Source organism: Chaetura pelagica, unplaced genomic scaffold, assembly GCF_000747805.2.
Source record: "Chaetura pelagica isolate M959 unplaced genomic scaffold, ChaPel_1.0 scaffold249, whole genome shotgun sequence".
Lineage (NCBI taxonomy): Eukaryota > Metazoa > Chordata > Aves > Apodiformes > Apodidae > Chaetura > Chaetura pelagica.
The window spans coordinates 989,333-996,988 of record NW_009954538.1 but is presented as its reverse complement, the minus strand read 5'-3'; positions in this window follow the sequence as shown (position 1 = coordinate 996,988).

Genomic DNA, 7,656 nt, shown 5'->3' with positions numbered 1-7,656 from the left:
TCCCGCCGCGCCACAGCAACGGCCCCTGCGGGGGCTGCGGGAGCCGGGGGGCTGTGAGGAGAGGGGGCACAGTGTCCCCTCCAGCCGCAGGAACCGGCCGCACCGGCGCTGCTGCTGCTGCTGGCCCGGGGCTAAAGGTACCGCCATCCCACCACGCTGCGTAAAATCCATTTAGGAGGCATTAGCGCGGTGGTGGGTCAGAGGTGCGTTTTCTGCGCGGCCTGTGGTGGAAGGAAAACAAGGCGCTTGTCGCGCGCCAGTTGCTGAAACGGCTTCTGTGCAGAGGCAGCCGCAAAACTCGCAGTGGGTCCTGATTTGTGTGAGATTCCAAATAAGGTGCCTTCATTCTCACCCCTAATGATGTGTCGTGTTGCTACAACTGCTATGATTTAGGTAGTCAGTGGTACGTAATACGTGTGGATGAAAGCCAGGGGGGTTATAACTTGAGTGATGTTTAGGAGTGAAGAGGAATGATGCCCCTCTTGTAATGAAGCATATTTTTAGTTGGTTTGAAATATTTAGTGCTGTTCCCTGACAGGAAGGATGATAACGTTAAGATTAACACTACTCCACCTGTATAGGAATGTTAGGTGCCTGTGATTCAAAATTAAACATTATTTTATAAGAAAACAACCCATGCTAGGGAATGCAGCTGTTTTGGTTTTGTAGATAACTGACCTTTTTTCTCACCAATACCATTGTCCTAAGGCCTTGTGAGTTTCTTAAATAGTTCAAGATCACAGTTGTCTTGACTTTTTAATTAAAAAGAGGCTCAGTTCACCAGAATTCCTAAGGAGTGCTAGAATGACAAATCTCTTTTCCAAACTTAAATCTGAAAAAGGTTTTGCAGCTAAAGCAGAATTGAACCTTCCCCCCCCTCCCCCCCCTTTTAGACTTCACTTGATGAATTTAATTTCCAAATTTGGCACAATTGTTCTCTGGAGGACAATTGAATTTTCCAGGTCATGTGGCAGATGAAATAACATACTACTGTTCTGGAAATTCATGTTAGATTATTGAAACTTTTTAATGTGAAGTGAATCCCGCCGCGCCACAGCAACGGCCCCTGCGGGGGCTGCGGGAGCCGGGGGGCTGTGAGGAGAGGGGGCACAGTGTCCCCTCCAGCCGCAGGAACCGGCCGCACCGGCGCTGCTGCTGCTGCTGGCCCGGGGCTAAAGGTACCGCCATCCCACCACGCTGCGTAAAATCCATTTAGGAGGCATTAGCGCGGTGGTGGGTCAGAGGTGCGTTTTCTGCGCGGCCTGTGGTGGAAGGAAAACAAGGCGCTTGTCGCGCGCCAGTTGCTGAAACGGCTTCTGTGCAGAGGCAGCCGCAAAACTCGCAGTGGGTCCTGATTTGTGTGAGATTCCAAATAAGGTGCCTTCATTCTCACCCCTAATGATGTGTCGTGTTGCTACAACTGCTATGATTTAGGTAGTCAGTGGTACGTAATACGTGTGGATGAAAGCCAGGGGGGTTATAACTTGAGTGATGTTTAGGAGTGAAGAGGAATGATGCCCCTCTTGTAATGAAGCATATTTTTAGTTGGTTTGAAATATTTAGTGCTGTTCCCTGACAGGAAGGATGATAACGTTAAGATTAACACTACTCCACCTGTATAGGAGTGTTAGGTGCCTGTGATTCAAAATTAAACATTATTTTATAAGAAAACAACCCATGCTAGGGAATGCAGCTGTTTTGGTTATGTAGATAACTGACCTTTTTTCTCACCAATACCATTGTCCTAAGGCCTTGTGAGTTTCTTAAATAGTTCAAGATCACAGTTGTCTTGACTTTTTAATTAAAAAGAGGCTCAGTTCACCAGAATTCCTAAGGAGTGCTAGAATGACAAATCTCTTTTCCAAACTTAAATCTGAAAAAGGTTTTGCAGCTAAAGCAGAATTGACCCTTCCCCCCCCTCCCCCCCCTTTTAGACTTCACTTGATGAATTTAATTTCCAAATTTGGCACAATTGTTCTCTGGAGGACAATTGAATTTTCCAGGTCATGTGGCAGATGAAATAACATACTACTGTTCTGGAAATTCATGTTAGATTATTGAAACTTTTTAATGTGAAGTGAAGGAAATTAAAAGTATTTCTCTTTAAGATATGTTAAGGCAAGTGGATGAAGTACAGTATATTCTGGCCCAATAGCATCTTTGTCCCATGTCACCTGGATACTGAATCTGCACAAAATGATTTGGAGAAGCTAGTTGCATTTGAACAAGAATTCACAAGCTGTGCCTCAGAAGACTTGACCATGTTGAGTTCCAGGTAGCTGAATTCAGAGGTGGGCTGCTACTTCCCTATCCATGAGCTAGAATGGACAGGATACATAGCTGTGTAGTAGAGGAAGAGATCATCAGGTGAATCTGTGTGAAATGCCACTGATGTTTAGCATTTGGCCTTTCCTGCTTGTGGTGCTGGGTAGAGTTTGTCTTTGAAGGGCAATATAGTGGAGTTCTTTATATTGTATTCAGGTTGGGCTAGCATTTGAATTGTTCAGTTTGTGTCATACTTTGTTTCTTAGGTGTTATTTGCATCCCTGTCATGTTCTGCTTTCCTTGTCCCACCATATGTAGGAAGCTCTGGATGTGTTTATGTTGTTCTACCTTGGAGCTGTAATTAGAAGCACTCTGAGCACATGGATGACCTGCCCTGAGCTGAATGTGCTGTACCTGTTGTCATTCCTCCTTCTTAACATGGCACAGTCTATCAAAGGAAGGAGCTTGCCCTAAATAGAAAAAACAAAGCCATTTTTATTTTAAAAGGCAGGTAAGGGCCCAAAGCACAGTACTTGTGTTAATGAATCACAGAAATGGGATGGAAATCCAGCAGCACTTTCAGAAAGTCTGTAATTTGGCTGTCCCTGAGGTGCAAAGGACACTTTTCCAATGGGCTAGCATCCTTATTTTCCCGCACTGCTGCTAGAGGCAGCCTTTCCTCTTGGCTGTTCAGGAGACAGACCTAAGGCTTGCAAGGTCAAAGGCTGAGCTGCTGGCTATTAGTAGTTCTAAGTTAGAGGTGTGGTGTTGAAATGGCTGTATGGGAGACCTGGATGGCAGCTGCTGGTGAAAAACTTCTCTGGACTGAGAGAGTGCCAGAGAGGATTAATGACATGAGAAGCAGCTTTCCCAGCCTTCAGTCCCGCTGACAGTTCCTGCTGGTGATCATGGTTGTGGAATGGACACATCTGTGGCCCACTCAGGACAAATGTCAGGAGAGAGAACTTCAAGGCCAGTGTTTTCAGGCAGACTCTTGTTCTGGATGCCTGGTGCAACTTGCCTGGGGCCTCATTTTCAGAGGAAATGAACACAGCAAATCAAATGGGGCACCCAGAATCAGAGGCCACTTTTGAAAATGTTGTTAAAGGCATTTTGTTTTATCTCTGCTTCTCATTATACTTATCTGCAGGTCTTTAGTGTTATGTTCTACAGTGAAAGGTTATTGGTTTAGATCAATAATTTTCAGTGGTATTTAATTCAGTTCTAAGTCAAACTAATTCTCTTTGAAGGGCAGTAAAATTCATTTAAGAGAGATCTGGGTTTATTTCTTATTTTTAATGTGGCTGCTGATGCTTAGTTGTGTATGCCCAGCATGAGGTGTCTTCATGGTGGTTCCAGAAATGAAATGCTGGACATCTGAATTCTGATTGGTAGGCTGCAGATGCTCAACATCTCTGAAAAACCCTAGGATTTAGTAGGACCGGGGGTGTTTTTTATTTTTTTCCTTTCAGTATTTACTTTGTTTTTTTCCCCTGTTAGATATAGAGCCTTTTTTCAATATGATGCTCTGGTGACAGCTTCTGATAAGCAGGCTTTTTCATGTTTTCCTGTTTATGCTTGTGAATTCTGGTTACTTTCCTTTGATTACATAAAGAATAACAACACTTTTGTATCTGGACAGGACTAGCAAACAGTGTGGTCTGAAGCAGCTCATGAAGAGTTAAAGCTGCTTTCATTTAGCTACTGTGTTCTTGCCACTTAAAGAAACCCCCACAACTGAGCATGCTTCACAGCCTCCTATGCATATCCCTGAATCATTCTAGCAAGTAAAAACACTGCCATAATCTTTTATTCAGACAGTGCTTATTCTTCACTGAACTCTGAAATGAGCAAGCTCTTTAAAATAGTACATTTTGCCTGAGAGTTCTGAGGATTTACCAACTCATGTCTGCACAGGATTTTGAACATGCAACTGTGTGTGAATGCAGAGTCATATGAAATATACTGCAGTGATCCCAAATAGGTTTCAATACACAGACCTTCCCCATGAGTGAGCATGAGCTCTGCAGGTTTTGTACCAACCCTTTTGTTTTAAGGATCTTCCTATGTTGGTGAATACTTACAGTTCATGGCTTGAGCCCTACTGCTTCTGAGCAGCACCCAGGCAGCACTCTCTTCATTCTAGGTTTACCTTAGAGTTATGAGGGAGGTTCTGTGAGAATGATTCAAGATTCATGTGAAATTGAAATATGACAAATAGTAGAATATTTTCACACACACTGTGACAGACTAGAGGGTTCTGTTGCTCATTAAACTGTGCTATATGGCTTGTCTAGAAATATATCATTGAAATTATAGTCCCTTGTGGCTTGGGAAAGAATCATCACATTTCAGCTACACCCACTCCTATCTTGTGCTCTGATCTTGTCTTTGGTTACAACACCTTTCCTCCCTGATGTGCACTTACCTCATTTTACAGGGGGGGTGTGCTGCCAGGATTCTAACAATAAGAATTATCTGTGGTCTTAAGCGTGTGAAACGATCTGCCCTTTATAACACAATCTGAGCATCGTGCCCCATGCAGTGCCAGTCACAGTATTTCCAAGACCAGATGCCCACACACTCTCCATCTCTCCTTCTCTATCACAGTCCTCTCTGCTTCCTTTGCTGTGATGTGGAAGGTGGTTAACAGCTGTGTCCCCCCCAAACTGGTACTTGCTTCTGTTCTTTCTCTTTTTCAGTGTATTGTCCTCAAGACTTTTACCATTTAGCAGTTTCCTAATAAAACATTTCCTTGCTGCAGAGAAGAGGGGGATAATTCTTTGCTCCAGGGATGAGTAGGATGTTAGTGCAAGGACTTTGTACTACCACTGCTCTAGTTCCATGATTCTCAGGAAGAGTGCTGCAGACCCAGAGAAGAGGTGGGCTGTTCACCACGGGGAAAGGCTGGGAATGGCATGGAGTAGCTTCCTTTTGTTTTCTCTTCACCAGTGTACCTTGTAGCTCTCTCTCCTCAGCTAAACATCAGCAGCAGGGAGATGCCCTCTGAGGCTGCTTTGGTGTCCCCAGTGCCCCTGTGTGGAGTGAACAGTGAACTAGAACGGCATTTCAACAGGGAGCTATTTGTGGAACATTGGTGCTGTCCAATAATCAGATATGCCTGTGGAGCAGAGCCACTGCCTTAGGTCATAGTGCAATTTTCAGTACCATAAGTTTCTCCATCTACAAGTTCTTGCTGGGTGTGGTCAGTTTGCCAACTCTGCCTCATGAGAGCAGTATTTCTGAACTCCTGCCTGAGCTTTGCTGGGAATTGCCGAGCTCTGTAACATCATGTGTGATGCCTGGCATCTGAGCTCGGCAGGGAACTGCAGTTAGGTAGTGCTTTGCATCCCATTCAGCACTCTAGCTAAAGGTCTGCTGACTTTTAAATTTCCTTTCCATTTTTATGCTTAAGATGTTCTAACTCAGCTTATAAATATTGTAGCAGATTGAAACTAATTGTGTGAGCACTAATTTGTTTTCAGTTGTACCTCTCTAGATCTGTGGAGCCACCATTATGGCTGAAGATCCAGAGCATTGCGCACTGCACGCACAAGAGAATATAGGTACTCTCCCACAGACCATTGTGACATATAATCACTGCACTTTAGGTTACAGTCAGACTAGAAATGCTGCTGCATACAAGGTTGCCTGATTTTAACACCTTTCCTTGCAACAGTTTGATTTAGACAAATGTCTGGTTTTAGAGCAATGAGGTTATGTATCACCTTGCAGATTCAAGGTTAAGAATTTTTGAGATGCTTTAGACTGAGAACTAGCCACTATATAGATGCTTCAAATAAAAAAAACAACCCACTATATTTAATGGAAATTATTTTTGTGCGTGTGCAGATATCTCCATATATATATTTGGCAGATTAAAGCAGATTGTCTGGTTCAGGGGCTGAATGTTTTTAAAAATACTTCATAATCTGTTTCCCCCAGAAGCCTGAAACTGCTGTATGAGACTAGAAAGCTTTTGGTAGAGAAATTTTCAGAACTGTTGGAGACTGAATAATCTGTTTTAAGGAGTTGTTATAACACCAGAATTTCCAAACTGGAGAAGCTAGGCATTCTGGATTGGCCCATCTCTCACTATTCTTGCATAAGTATCAAAATGTCTATTTTTTACATTCAATCATACCTTTTCAAGAATGTGTTCCTGCTGTTCATAGGTAAAACTTTATCCTTAAGTAAAATTAATACAAGTTTTGCATTAATTATGGTAATGAATTATACTGATAATTGGGATACATTCTGTTAAGGTTTTTGAATGTCACTCCCTTTTCTTAGAAACAGTGACAATAACATCCCATGAGGAAAACGGCCTGTGGAGCTTGCTGGTATGTATCTGCTGGTATCTATCTGGGTGCTTCCCAGTGCTGCAGAGAGCTAGTTCCTGAATGTTCTGGCAATCTGTTTATAACTTGCTATGTGTAATTCTTTATCTTTCATGCTTTATCACATATAATTGCCTTTTATTCTTGTCATAAGATGTCCTTTAAAAAAATTAGCAATAGTCACCTAGTCCCTTTTAACCCCGACTGCAACAATTGTTTTACATGACATTAGGGCTTAATGCACAAAAGCCAGCAGTGTTAAGGATAAAAACTTATGGCTGCCACAGTGGAGTGGATTTACTCGATTGCACCAGTGCAGGAGTACTGAAGACAATGGCAGAGCAGTTTCCTGAGTGGGACTAGGTATGGTGCCCTGCCTGCCTCTGCTGCTGATGTGCATTTCTCCTCTTTGGGGGCGAGAAGAGATGTGAGCTTAAACTGCTGTGGGTGCTGAGTTGAGGGCTGTGGTGCTGGGCTGTCTGATGGTGAGCAGTGCTGGCATTTCCCTGCACAGCTGCTCCCGCTGTGTTCAGTGGTGCAGGGGTGTCTAAACACTTGCAGTGTTGGATAGCAAAAGTTACTCTGTGATGTATGGCGAGAAATGAGTAATGTGGATGTTGGGGTTGCTGCAGACAGCAGCAGCTGTTGTCATTCGTGCAATGTGTCTCCTTTGAGATGATTTTTATGTCAGGCCGGTGCTCTGTCATTTTGTAGAGAAGCTCGACTGTTACAAATCAGAATACCTGGACAAGTTGAACGTAGTCGCTTCTGGTAGGCAAGGTAGCAGAATTATCCCCTGCCTACCCACCCCTACGGTTAGGAGTGTTCTGAAGCAACAGGGCTACGAGCTACGTTTATTTCACTAGAATGAGGCACAACTGGCTCACGCTGGAAGGCTCCGTGGTAGCACAAAGGAGTGATGGCGCAGGGCAGGGGCGGACACGTCCTTCCACCCCGGGCGCAGCCCCAGCAGCATCCGTGCCCCACGGGCTTCCCTGCCAGCCCCCTCCCCGGGGCTCCGCGCTGGGGGCTCGGGGCCGTGCCGCCCCGC